The sequence below is a fragment of the Delphinus delphis genome, chromosome 4 (genome assembly GCF_949987515.2).
Source record: "Delphinus delphis chromosome 4, mDelDel1.2, whole genome shotgun sequence".
NCBI lineage: Eukaryota > Metazoa > Chordata > Mammalia > Artiodactyla > Delphinidae > Delphinus > Delphinus delphis.
Genome location: NC_082686.1, coordinates 76,885,256 through 76,898,261, shown reverse-complemented (window position 1 = coordinate 76,898,261; position 13,006 = coordinate 76,885,256). Strand labels below are relative to the sequence as shown.

At 36.7% G+C, this 13,006-nt stretch overlaps 1 long non-coding RNA gene and 1 other non-coding gene across 2 annotated transcripts; both read right to left on the bottom strand.

Moving 5' to 3' along the window:
• Nucleotides 1-9,450: 9,450 nt before the first annotated feature.
• LOC132425181 (U6 spliceosomal RNA) lies at nt 9,451-9,557 on the bottom strand. The gene has a single exon (XR_009519374.1). It is a non-coding gene; the product is annotated as a U6 spliceosomal RNA (small nuclear RNA).
• Nucleotides 9,558-12,015: 2,458 nt separating this feature from the next.
• Nucleotides 12,016-13,006, bottom strand: LOC132424144 (uncharacterized). The gene is made up of 3 exons (XR_009519169.1): nt 12,950-13,006; nt 12,285-12,361; nt 12,016-12,151 (listed from the first exon to the last, which is right to left on the bottom strand). It is a non-coding gene; the product is annotated as an uncharacterized lncRNA (long non-coding RNA).

Below are 13,006 nucleotides of genomic sequence, written 5' to 3'. Positions count from 1 at the left end.
GAGATGAACTATGTAGTTCTATGTGCCTTTTAGGCCTTTGCTCTGTATGTTCTTTGACACTACTAAAATGTATCAGATTGACTTTAAACAGTAGATTGTAAGTTTTACTAACTTGAGAAATAAAAAAGAGAAAAACTAAAATGCTTTTAGAGTCTATTTCTAGAATAAATTCAGACCTCTGGACCTATGACATAACTTGTATTCTTATTTTTTTGGAAAAGCAAAAATAATAACAAGAAAAACACAGAACAAGAAACATTATATGAATTTTTCCCCTCAGAGTAAGAAGTTACTTTTTTCTTCAAAGAAAAATAATTGTAAAGATTTTATTCAGCCATTGATTTATTCATTCATTCATTTATTCTTATTTTTTATTTATTTATTTATTTTTTATTTTTATTTTTTTTGCGGTACGCGGGCCTCTCACTGTTGTGGCCTCTCCCATTGTGGAGCACAGGCTCCGAGGCCATGGCTCACAGGCCCAGCCGCTCCATGGCATGTGGGATCCTCCCGGACCGGGGCACGAACCCATGTCCCCTGCATCGGCAGGTGGACTCCCAACCACTGCGCCACGAGGGAAGCCCATTCATTTATTCTTCTAATGAGAATTTGTCAAATGCTCACCAAGAAGGGTCAGGATCTATTGAACCACTCTAATATCATGATATTTCCAAATTAATACAATAAAAATCAAAAGTACACTGAGATTAAAACAGGATGACTCAACCTCAAGGAGTCTCATATTCATAATAAATGGCATCTTCAAGGAAATTGATTTCGTTTTGTTTTATAACTTCTCCTGCCAGTGAACTATTTAGGAGGGCACTGCCTTAGAAAAACCTAATCCATAATAACTCTCACATTAAAATCAAGGAGGTCTGGCAGATTATGTGCAGTTATATTCTTTTTCTTTACCAAAATTATCTTTTCACTTTATTTCAATGTTTGTGCAGAAGTAACCATGTAGCTCATAAGGGAACGAGCAGAGAAGATTAAAGTATATGAAAGAGAAGACCCTGACAATTTTGGTTCCACAATAAATACAGATACAGTTTTTCTGGAATAATAATAAAAATGAATAAAAAAGTGAAATTCTGTTTACAAGGCAACATATACTTTCAAGTTTTAAACTGATTGTTAGGAATATACTTTTAGTATTTTTTTTAAATAAAGTAAAATCTATCACAAATCTTAATGCATTTAGAAAATAAAATTAGAGTTCTGAGATATGAATTAACTTGAATATCCTTACTTATCCGCTAAATAGGTTAAACAACATACTTAGTGAGTATAAAGCAGCAGCCAGTGTCCTTTCTGACTCTCTTTCATGAGGACTACCATTCTTCACCAACATACTTTGAGAATGAAGTTATTAGTCAAGTTGAATTAGCATCATTTGATAGATAAGGAGCTCCCAAAGGGGAAAGAGTTATATTTGGTTCTTCTATGATGAATTTGTCTGACTGAGAACCCAATAGCTTATCACCTCTCTCCTTCCCCATCCTCTGCTATACCTGACATTATTTGGAAACAGTAAAATTATTTCAAAACACCTTAATGAGGTTTTTAAGTGAGTGTGTAATTTATTATATAATTATGTTTATGTTCTTTAGAGAAGGGGCTATATGTTTCAGGCTGCCAACTTTTTTGTAATTTTTGCCCGTTTGTGGTGGTAGAGAGGTTACGTGTCAGGTTGGTGGAAGCAGGTCATCCATCTTGGTGTCCCTGCAGCTGTTCGGGGTGTTGGAAATCACTCTAGAATTAGAAACAGGAAACTTGGTCTCTCTGCAACATGGGGAAAATCATTTAACTTCAGTGAAACAGGAGTGATAATATCTTCCTTGCCTTCCTCGTAGAGCAATTATGTGGAGCATTTAATTATGAAATTAAAATACTTTCTAAATAAATTTTGGGCAGTATGATTATTTTCACAGGTATCAGAGATAAAATGAAGAGAAGCCAGGAATGATATGTAAGCAGCAGACCCTGAAGTTCTATTAATAATTGAGGACAAACACAGTAACCCCTGCCAGAGATGCTACAGATCAAAGATACCATCTTAGATGATTGAATTAAAGACCGAGTTAAAAAACTTAATTCAGAAGTGGGAAGACCACTGGATTCTAAGTTTGAATCCCTGATCTCTGATATCAGCTACGTGGCCTGGAGCAAGCTAATGTCTGTCATTAACCCTCTCAAAAAAGACAAAGAGGGCTTCCCTGGTGGCGCAGTGGTTGGGAGTCCGCCTGCCAATGCAGGGGACGCGGGTTCGTGCCCGGGTCCGGGAGCATCCCGCATGCCACGGAGCGCCTGGGCCCGTGAGCCATGGCCACTGAACCTGCGCATCCGGAGCCTGCGCTCTGCAACGAGAGAGGCCGCAGCGATGGGAGGCCCACGTAGCGCAAAAAAAAAGACAAAGAGAGTGAGCAAAATAACTTCTAATCAACAGTTTTCGCTTTTTGACATGATAACATCCAGCTCTCACTCCAATTTATATACCATAATATTATTAATGCAAAAAATTTATTTTTACATATCTCTTCTCTAGCTTCCTCTTCTGAACTAAGTGAATGGTAATATATAAATCCAAATATGACATATAAATACGGAAGGAATTTTGTTTGGAACTATTGCATTAAAGTTTCAACAATGTAAACTGTCTTCATTTTAAAGACAATTCAATTAAAGCCCTGAGAGTTTAGATCACTTGCTAACATGATACAGCTACTAATTGTGTGAGTACTGTTCATCTGTATTCTACAATTATTTCTCAGCCATTGATAAAAATTTGTGATGATTAAGCAATCATTGTTCAGATACTCATATAAATGCAGGGCCAAAACGTCTCCAAAGTATTAGCCCAAATGTGTTGTACCCTCACGATATTTTGATTTGCAGGAACTCTGGCTTGCCATTTAAAATCATTAACTATGATGCTTGAGGCCCCAGATGTTTTTAAACAAATAGATTATTCAGATTTGCAGTGTAAGTGAGCTGCCTTTTTCATTGGAAAGAAGGTTCAGAAGAAAGAGCTTGGGTTAGCTGAGAACATGCCTCCTGAAACACATATTGGAGAATAATCATGGACCTCCTTGAATACCAGGTTTGTTTTCGTTAGTGATAGTTCTCAATAGTTAATGGAAAAGCCAGAAGTCATTGCAAATGAGTTTAGTCTCTGGTCTTTCTTTCTGTGAAAAGGCCCTGATGTCCAAGTGGACAAGCAGGTGAAATTTCAGGAAATCTGTAATGGAAAACTCACATTAAGAGTTTCACAGATTTCAGTTAAGTTTTGTTTTTTGTTCTTTTTTCTCCTCATTCAAGTTTGGTCTTGTAGGGAGAGGGAATAGAGTTTACAGATAGATCTATTGAATATGGAATTCCTGGCCTTCCTAGAGAATTGTGTAAAATAATTCTCGTCATCCTATTCTTGCTGATACTCCATAGTCTTTCTCCTTTTTACTTTCTTTCTCTTTTCCAGTTCATTACATTGATGCTACTTTCATTTAATGAATTGCATTTCTGCCACTCATGCCCTTTAAAATTGTTTTATTTTCATTCCTGGTAGAGGAGAGTGTTCAGCAAAACTTTCTTGATTATTAGTACAAAAGCTGTCTTGCTCTTTGCTTGGTTTCTGAAGGAAAAGTCCACTTGCCTAATTTTGACTTCATTTACATTTTCTCACATTGACCTCCCTTTTACAACTTCATCACTTCTATCATTAGCACAGTATCTACTGTGGGTTGGAAGGCTATACCTACTCTGGTTTGGACTCTAAGCTACTTAGACTTGTGCCAGTGTATATATAAATTCTCATTTATTCCTTAAATAAACTTAAGCCATTATTAGCCCCATAGAAGTAAGTGAATCTCACAGATTTTAAGTAGTTTTGTTTAAGACATATATCAGATTAGGGACAGAAATAAACATAATATTTAGTGTTGTTTTTGTCATTATTGGAAGAAATAAAACTATCTTCTATGTCTGAACCCAGATCTGGATAGGTGATATTTCAGGATTTTTACATACTTCAAAAATTTGGAAAACCTCTGACTAAAAAAAAAAAACCCAAGAAAGAAAACAGCAAGAAAACATGAACTGCCTTGTTTTTTCTTTCCCACTATTTAGTACAGAAGAAAAGTATAAAATATCATCAATATTTACATTTCAAAGCAGAGGTTGTTTAGCACAATAATGTTTGATAAGTAAATGGAGGAAAGCTATTCTTTTTTAAAGTTAGGTACAAGCTATGATTTTTGTTGCTGTTGTGATTACCTCAAAATCTTAGAGTCATTTCAACTTCACTTTTTTCTTGTTGCTTGTGGTTAATTACCAAGTCCAATTTCAAATTCATATTATGGCGAGCATCACCTCTATTTTCTTTCCAGGGAACCCATGGCGTTTCTACGTTGGGGATTATACACGTTTCTTAAGAAAAAATTGAGGCTTGTCCCATATGGCCATGCCATGTTTTTCTAAATTATTATTTCCTGCTTCCTTATATGAACCCCGTGTGCAACTAAAGCTATTCTTCCAAGTACATGTGGATAATCTACTTGCCTAGATTTTTTTAAAGAATATTCCTTCTTACTGGAAAGCCTTATTCTATTATAAATCACTGTCTATCAAGTACACATATGTCCACATTTCATATATCCCTTACATTCTAGGATAACTGTACTAAAGGGAACACTTAAATTTTACCAGTTCTCTATCCTTGTAGCCTGAAGCTTATCATTTATCCCTTCCACTCATTATTTGATCTCCACAATGAGGTTAGAACAATAGGACTTTATGATCCTTAGCTACAAATGCCAAAGGAGGCAAATCTGGGGTTTATTTTCTGTACATCACTCTGTACAATTTTTCACCAAATTCTTTGAAAAAATATTACCCATTTGTTTGTGAAAACCTTCAGAAATCCTCGTAGGGTACTGGAATTAAATAATTATAGAACACAAGACATAGGGAATTTAGAGATCTGATAGTTCCTAAAGTTGGAGAAATGCTCTGAAAAAGAAATGAGTTTAAGGTAGACAGCACTCTTCATTTTATTCATTCTATTTCTTTCATACTGATATTTATTTCAATTAATATTTGAAGGTCATTTTATTGACATTTGAATATTTGAATGGCACTGTATTATCATATATTATAAAGCATCTATAATACATTTTAATACATTTGTTCCACCTATACTTTTTTTTTGTCTTAATTATTTTAAAACAAAACCCCGACTTTGTTATTTCACCCCTGTAGCAGTCAGTATTTATATCCTTAAAAAATTACCTGGATATTTTCCTATATAACCAAATTTCTCCAATTGTCTTGAAATATGTTTTTACAATTAATTTTTTTCAAATAAGAACCAAGTAAGGTCCACACTTGCCAGGTGGTTATGTTGCTTACATCTCTTTTTATCTAAAACAGCCATACTATTACATATTGTTGATCTGCTAAAGACAACAGATCACGTGCCCTCTAATACTTCCAACATTCTAAATTTTCTTTGCTGTTTGTTTTGTGATGTTGATTTATTTTTTTCTCTATCCTTAGTATTCTTTTTTTTAATGGCTGCGTTAGGTCTTCGTTGGGGTGCGGGCTTTCTCTGGTTGCAGTGAGTGGGGGCTACTCTTCATTGCGGTGTGTGGGCTTCTCACTGCAGTGGCTTCTCTTGTTGTGGAGCATGGGCTCTAGGCACATGGGCTTCAGTAGTTGTGGCATGTGGGCTCACTAGTTGTGGCTCGTGGGCTCTAGAGCTCAGTCTCCATAGTTGTGGCACACGGGCTTAGTTGCTCAGCGGCATATGGGATCTTCCCGGACAAGGGCCCGAACCCGTGTCCCCTGAACTGGCAGGCAGATTCTTTATCACTGCACCACCAGGGAAGTCCCTTAGTATTATTAATATACTAATTATTGGCCCTACAGATATGCTAAAATTTGGGATTAGATGTTTTGTTTGTTTTTGAAAGAATAGTTCTTAAATGGTGTCATGTATCCTGCATCGTGTTTGGAGACAGGCAATGTCTTATTGTCCCTTCTCAGTGATGTGGTGGGTGATTGTGCAGTTAATTCAGGTCATAATAGCCTGCATATCAGAAGGTTGACTTAACACAGCTCTCTGATTTTTGGCCACAAATAATCTAAATCCTTCCAGCTAGTGACGTCAAGGTATGGATCAAATGACTGTGCATAACCCCTTTCTTGGGTTCTGAGCTAGGAGACTAAAGATCTGGGAAATTAATTTAGATGTGCATGTGTATTCTAACACAGGCATATTAACCAAATTTTAAAAGTAAAGAACTGACTCACAGGGATTATAAAGAGTAATGGAATCTGAGAACCACCCCCCTTTAACTCTCCATGAAAATACCCTTGAAAAGATACAGATAACAAGGAAAAAGCAACAGTGATTCCAGAGACTAAGCATAAAAAGAGTGGAAACAGCAAAATTATGGAGGGATATCTTTAAACTTTGATGACATTACATAAATGTCATTGAGAGCTGATGTATCCTTTAACTCCTAAACTAAAAGAGCACTGGTACAATTTTTGGGCCAATTTCATTCATATCCCCTAAATAATGAATGTGAAATTTAACTTTATGTAGATCTGAGTTTAATTCTTGGATTCTTGCCTCTTATCTGCTCTGTAATTCTGGGGAAGTTACTTCGTCTCTATAAGCTCCTATTTCTTTATTTATGAAATATAGAGTGGATTTCATTACTTTCCTCAGAGTCTGCATGTAGGAATTAAGCTGGAGAATGCATGTATGTATAATAGTATCATGTTGTTTTAAAATAGGTTTTATTATTATTTAGAAATGGTAAGACTAACAGAGATAACTGTCATTGAAAATATAGTTTGTTATACTTACGGATGTCAACTTTACTGTGGTTTCCATGGCAAGGAACAGGCAAGGCAGGTTAAACATTTTTAGGATTGAGTAGTTTGAATAATTCCATTGGCTCTGGGGTCTCTAGTTTTCTGGTACCCGACCCTGGGGTGATTAAGGCAGGTGACTAGTGGCCTAGAATATGAGAATCCAATAGACAAGTTAGTTGGGCTGTGGGCTCTGGATCGCACTTAAAAGGCATGTGGGCAAATTATTGTTTTGAATTTTTCATCCCTTCTCCACTGATCTAAATGATACTGTTTTTATATATCAGGTTCTCCTTTATTCATAGATCTATTTTTCATCTGTGCATTTTTTTCCCATGGGTCTCCTGTATCCTTTCTTCCTGTATAGCTTTTCAATATATACTAATTGTTTTAAACTTTTTGTTTTGAAATAATCTTAGACTTGCAGAAAAGTTGAAATAATAGTACAGAGTTAATGTATAAGTTTCAACCAGTTTCCTATGGTAACATCTTTTTAAAATTTTTTTAAAAATTTTATTGGTGTAGGGCTTCCCTGGTGGCGCAGTGGTTGAGAGTCCGCCTGCCGATGCAGGGGGCACAGGTTCGTGCGCCGGTTTGGGAAGATCCCACATGCCGCGGAGCGGCTGGGCCCGTGAGCCACGGCCGCTGAGCCTGCGCGTCCGGAGCCTGTGCTCCGCAACAGGAGAGGCCACAACAGTGAGAGGCCCGCGTACCGCAAAAAAAAAAAAAAAAAAAAAAAAAAAAATTTATTGATGTCGAGTTGATTTACAATGCTGTGTTAGTTTCAGGTGTACAGCAAAGTGATTCAGTTTTATATATATACATTCTTTTTCAGATTCTTTTCCCATATAGGTTATTTCAGAATACTGAGTAGAGTTCCCTCTGCTATACAGCACGTCCTTGTTGATTATCTATCTTATATATAGTAGTGTATATACGTTAATCCCAAACTCCTAATTTATTCCTCCCTCCCCCACCTATGATAACATCTTCAATAACATAGTACAATTGTCAAAACCAGGAATTAACATTGTTACGCTGCTATTAATTAAATGCAAACCTTTCTCAAATTTAACCAGTCTTTTGCCTAATGTTCTTTTTTCTTTTCCAGGATCAAATTTCAGTTCTTATATTGCACTTAGCTGTTGTGTCTCCTTACTCTCCTCTAATCTGTGGCAGTTCCTCCCTTTCTCCTACTTTCCTTGTCTTTTATGATGGCATTTTGGATGAGTTCTAGTCTGTCATTTTGCAAAATGTTTCTCAATTTAGGTTTGTCTATGTTTACTCATCCTTAGATTGAGATTATACATTTAAAAAGATAATACACAGAAATGATGTTATGTTCTCAGTGCATGGTATCACTATATCTTCTTACTGGTGATGTTAATATTGATAACTTGGTTAAGGAGGTGTCTGCCAGATTTCTCCATTGTAAATTACTATTTTTTCTTTTATAATAAATACACTGATCTTAAGTATAGAGTTCAACGAGTTCTGACAAATGCATACATCTAGATAACCCACACACCTAAGATATGGAACATTTCCATCCCTCTAGAACATTTGCTTATGTGGCTTCCTAGCATCCTCTCCATAGTAACATCCCAAAAAGCAACTCTTCTGATTTCTTTGATGTATTTCTGGATTCTCTCTGCTAAAATTTGTTAAGGATATTTGGATCTATGCCCATGAATTATATTGGTCTATAAATTAAACTGTCTTTTAATGTGCTTGTCTTGTTTTGGTATTAGGATTATTCTGGCTTCAAAAAAAAGTTGAAAGATACTTCCCTTCTGTTTTCTGAAAGAGTTTATGTAATAATGGTATTACCGTTTTCCCAAATATTTAATAGAATCCATCACCGTAACTATCTGCACCTTGAGTTTTGATGGTAGGTAGGTTTGCAGCAATGAATTCACATTGTTTAATAGATACGTGCTTATCAATATTTTCTATTTCTTTGTGGGTATTTTTTTTTTACATCTTTATTGGAGTATAATTGCTTTACAATGGTGTGTTAGTTTCTGCTTTATAATAAAGTGAATCAGTTATACATATACATATATCCCCATACCCCCTCCCTCTTGCATCTCCCTCCCACCCTCCCTATCCCACCCCTCTAGGTGGTCACAAAGCACCGAGCTGATCTCCCTGTGCTATGCGGCTGCTTCCCACTAGCTATCTATTTTACGTTTGGTAGTGTATATGTGTCCATGCCACTCTCTCACTTTGTCACAGCTTCCCCTTCCCCTTCCCCGTATCCTCAAGTCCATTCTCTAGTAGGTCTGTGTCTTTATTCCTGTCTTACCCCTAGGTTCTTCATGACATTTTTTTTTCTTAAATTCCATATATATGTGTTAGCATACGGTATTTATCTTTCTCTTTCTGACTTACTTCACTCTGTATGACAGACTCTAGGTCCATCCACCTCATTACAAATAGCTCAATTTCGTTTCTTTTTATGGCTGAGTAATATTCCATTGTATATATGTGCCACATCTTCTTTATCCATTCATCCGATGATGGACAGTTAAGTTGTTTCCATCTCCTGGCTATTGTAAATAGAGCTGCAAAAATATGGAACGCTTCACGAATTTGCATGTCATCCTTGTGCAGGGGCCATGCTAATCTTCTCTGTATCGTTCCAATTTTAGTATATGTGCTGCTGAAGTGAGCACTGTGGGTATGTTTTGATAGTTTGTGTCTTTCAATAAATTTTCCATCTAAGGGGACTTCCCTGTGGCTCAGTGGTTAAGAATCCACCTGCTAATGCAGGGGACACGGGTTCGAGCCCTGGTCCGGGAAGATCCCACATGCCATGGAACAACTGAGCCAATGCACCACAACTACTGAGCCTGTGCTCTAGAGCCTATAAGCCACAACTACTGAGCCAGCATGCCACAACTGTTGAAGCCCATCTGCCTAGAGCCCATGCTCCACACCGCAATGAAGAGTAGCCCCCTCTCTCTGCAACTAGAGAAAGCCTGCACGCAGCAACGAAAACCCAACGTGGCCAAAAGTAAATAAATAAATAAATTTATTTTAAAAAATTTCCATCTAAATTGCCAAACGTATCGGCACAGAGTTATCAACAAAATTGCCTTATCGTGTTTTAATGTTTGTAAGATCAGTAGGGCTGTTCTCTCTTTCATTCCTAATATTGATAGTTTGTGGTTTTTCTCTTTCGTCTTGATCTACAGAACTATGGTTTTATCCAAACTGATGATCTTTTCAAATTATTAACATGTGAATGTGTTCTCTTTTTTGTTAGTTTACTTTCTATTTCACTGGCTTCCACTTTTTATTATTTTTTTCCTCTTATATTTGGGTTTCTAGCTTCTAAAGGTAAAAGCTTAGAGTATTAATTTTAAAATTGTATTCATTGTTAATACAGGTGTTTAAAGATTACAAATTTCTCTTTCAGTGCTACATTAGTTGCATTCCACACATTTTGCTATGTTGCATCTATAAATTGCTTCCAGTTGTTTCATAATATCCCACATGTCTTTCCACTTACATTACTATCTACAGCTCTCAAGGATGAGTGACTCATGAAGTCTCCAATACTCTAACACCCAACACAAATACTGCTTCAGTAATTCCTAATATCATACCCTTGTATTCTGAGAATTTCTTTGGGGTACATACCCAGGAGCAGAATTTTTATCATATATCTACCTTGCTTCACTCTATTAATCATTTGAACAATTTACAAAAAACAGTTTTTTCTTGATTTCCATGTAAATGGTGTTTCATTTGTGCTTAAAATGCTTGTTTTCTCTTTTAGTCCACATATCTTTATTCTTTTTTTTTCTGCCCCATTACAACATTGACTAGAAGTGTTAATCTTTGTCTTAATCCTAGTTTTGAAAAGACTGTATCTTAGACATTTATGGAAAGTATCTTGTAGTTTCCTGTTTTCAGCCTAAGCTCCTTCTTAGTGTATCATGGTATTCATCATTGATGAATATTAAATTTTAACAAAACATTTCTAAATATACTGAGATTATTGTATGGTTTTTCCCCTTTAATATATTTTTGTAATGATTTATTTTTCCAAATTGAATTCAGTGTACATTGCTGGATAAGCACAATCTTGCCATAATGTTTTTTAAAATATATTGCTTTATATGTTTTTCTCTTTTTTTGGAATATATGTTCAGAAATGAGATTAACTTGTTATTTTTCCTCTCTTGTTATATCCAAATCTTGTTTGGGCATTAAAGTTATACTGGTCTCATAAAGTTGTGGAACAATCTCTGATATTTAGTTTTCTGGAAAACTTTGTAATTCTGTCCCTTGAATCTTTGGTATGTTTCAACTCGAAAAATAGCTGAGTGTGTGAGAGTGTGTATGTGTACGTGTAACTATTTAACAGTAATATGTCAATTTTCTTCTTTTGATTTGATCCAGTTTTTGTAAGTTTCATTTCTCTAGGAAGTTGTTCATTTATTTAAAATTTCAAAATTGGCACATACAGTGGTTCATTTTGTTTTCTTAATAGTTAATCTCTGCTCATCTAGAGCTGTACTCCTTTTATTCCTGTTATTATTTTTAGTTTCTTTCCTTGTCATAAACATTTCATTTTACTTTTTTTATCTCAAAGAAACATCTTAAAATTTCTGCAATGATTTGTTTTCTTTATTTTCTTCTAACTTATTGTGTTTTAATTATTTTATTTCATGTAACATTAAATTGAATGCTTTCTCTTTATATTAATCATATAAAGCTGACTGCCACCAACAAAAAGAACCCCAGTCAGTAAATTTCCAAAATAGAAACCTCCTTCTTTCTCACTTTATATCCAATTAACTTACATTCTGCAAAATGTTTTTCAAACTCAAACCCCTCATTACGTAGGGCTTCAGAGTCCTTCACACAATCTTTGTATCCAGGCTTCAGGCAAAGAAAAGAGAGCATGTGTGGAAAAAGCTCTTTATTCCTCAGAGATGGCAGTCATTACATCCATTCACATTTATTTATTTTTATTTTTTATGTTTTTCGGTACGCGGGCCTCTCATTGTTGTGGCCTCTCCCGTTGCGGACCACAGGCTCCGGACGCGCACGCTCAGCGGCCATGGCTCACGGGCCCAGCCGCTCCGCAGCATGTGGGATCTTCCCGGACCGGAGCACGAACCCGTGTCCCCTGCATCGTCAGGCGGACTCGCAACCACTGCGCCACCAGGGAAGCCCTATTCACATTTATTGATGAGACCTATTGTTTGGCCACAAATCTCTGTAGTAAAACTGGGAAATGTAGTCTAGCTGTGGACTAAGCAAAAAGAAAACACAAATATTGGTCAGCATTGGGCCAGTCGTGCCAGAGTCCATAATTGTACTCACCAAATATCCACTTTCTCCTTCCCTCCATGCTGACCCCCCTGAGAAATATCCCAGAGACATACCCCGTCACTGTACACTGCTCAAAGTCCAGGATCTTCAGGTGATTTGCTGTCCTTTTCTTCAGATTTGAACATGATTCCTGTTCCAGCAGCCAATAAGTAATACAACTAGTTATCTGTTCCCTTCCACACACATTGCACAGTGTTAAAACCAGGGACAAAAAAAAACCACTCCACAAGCTCTGATTCAGAAAGGGGAAGAATAGGAGACCTAAAACAACCATTATTCTGTGTTAATTCAAAAATCCTCCTGAGCAATCTTAACAGGGACAGTACCCTCCTGTCCCTATCTTGGAGGTGTGAGAAGTTCTTTGCATTCTTAGAATCAAGTAGGTTTTGATTCTACTCTGGAGGGGAGTCTTCTTCTATCTGTGGTTCTCTGGGGCCCCAGACTCTAATTACTGTTAAATTATTCCTCTGTCTGTTGTTAGTCCCACTTTCTTTTCTGTTTCATCAGCGTCACCAAGGATAAGGTAGCAAAGCCCTCTTTGAATTTGTCAGCGGCTGCTGACCTCCATAATACTCCCCTGTCCTTTGTAGCCCATCCCTGCTCCAGGTTAGTGGGTCAAGAATTATCAAAATTTGTTCCCCACTAGTCAGTCTGTTTTGACCACAATCTCTTATCCCAGTGGAGCTCTGGATTAGGGCTAGGACAGGATTTTACTTACTTTCCCAGTGGACTTGTCTCTCCAGTGTGTAGTGGGTGGTGTGGTACTTGCTCCCCT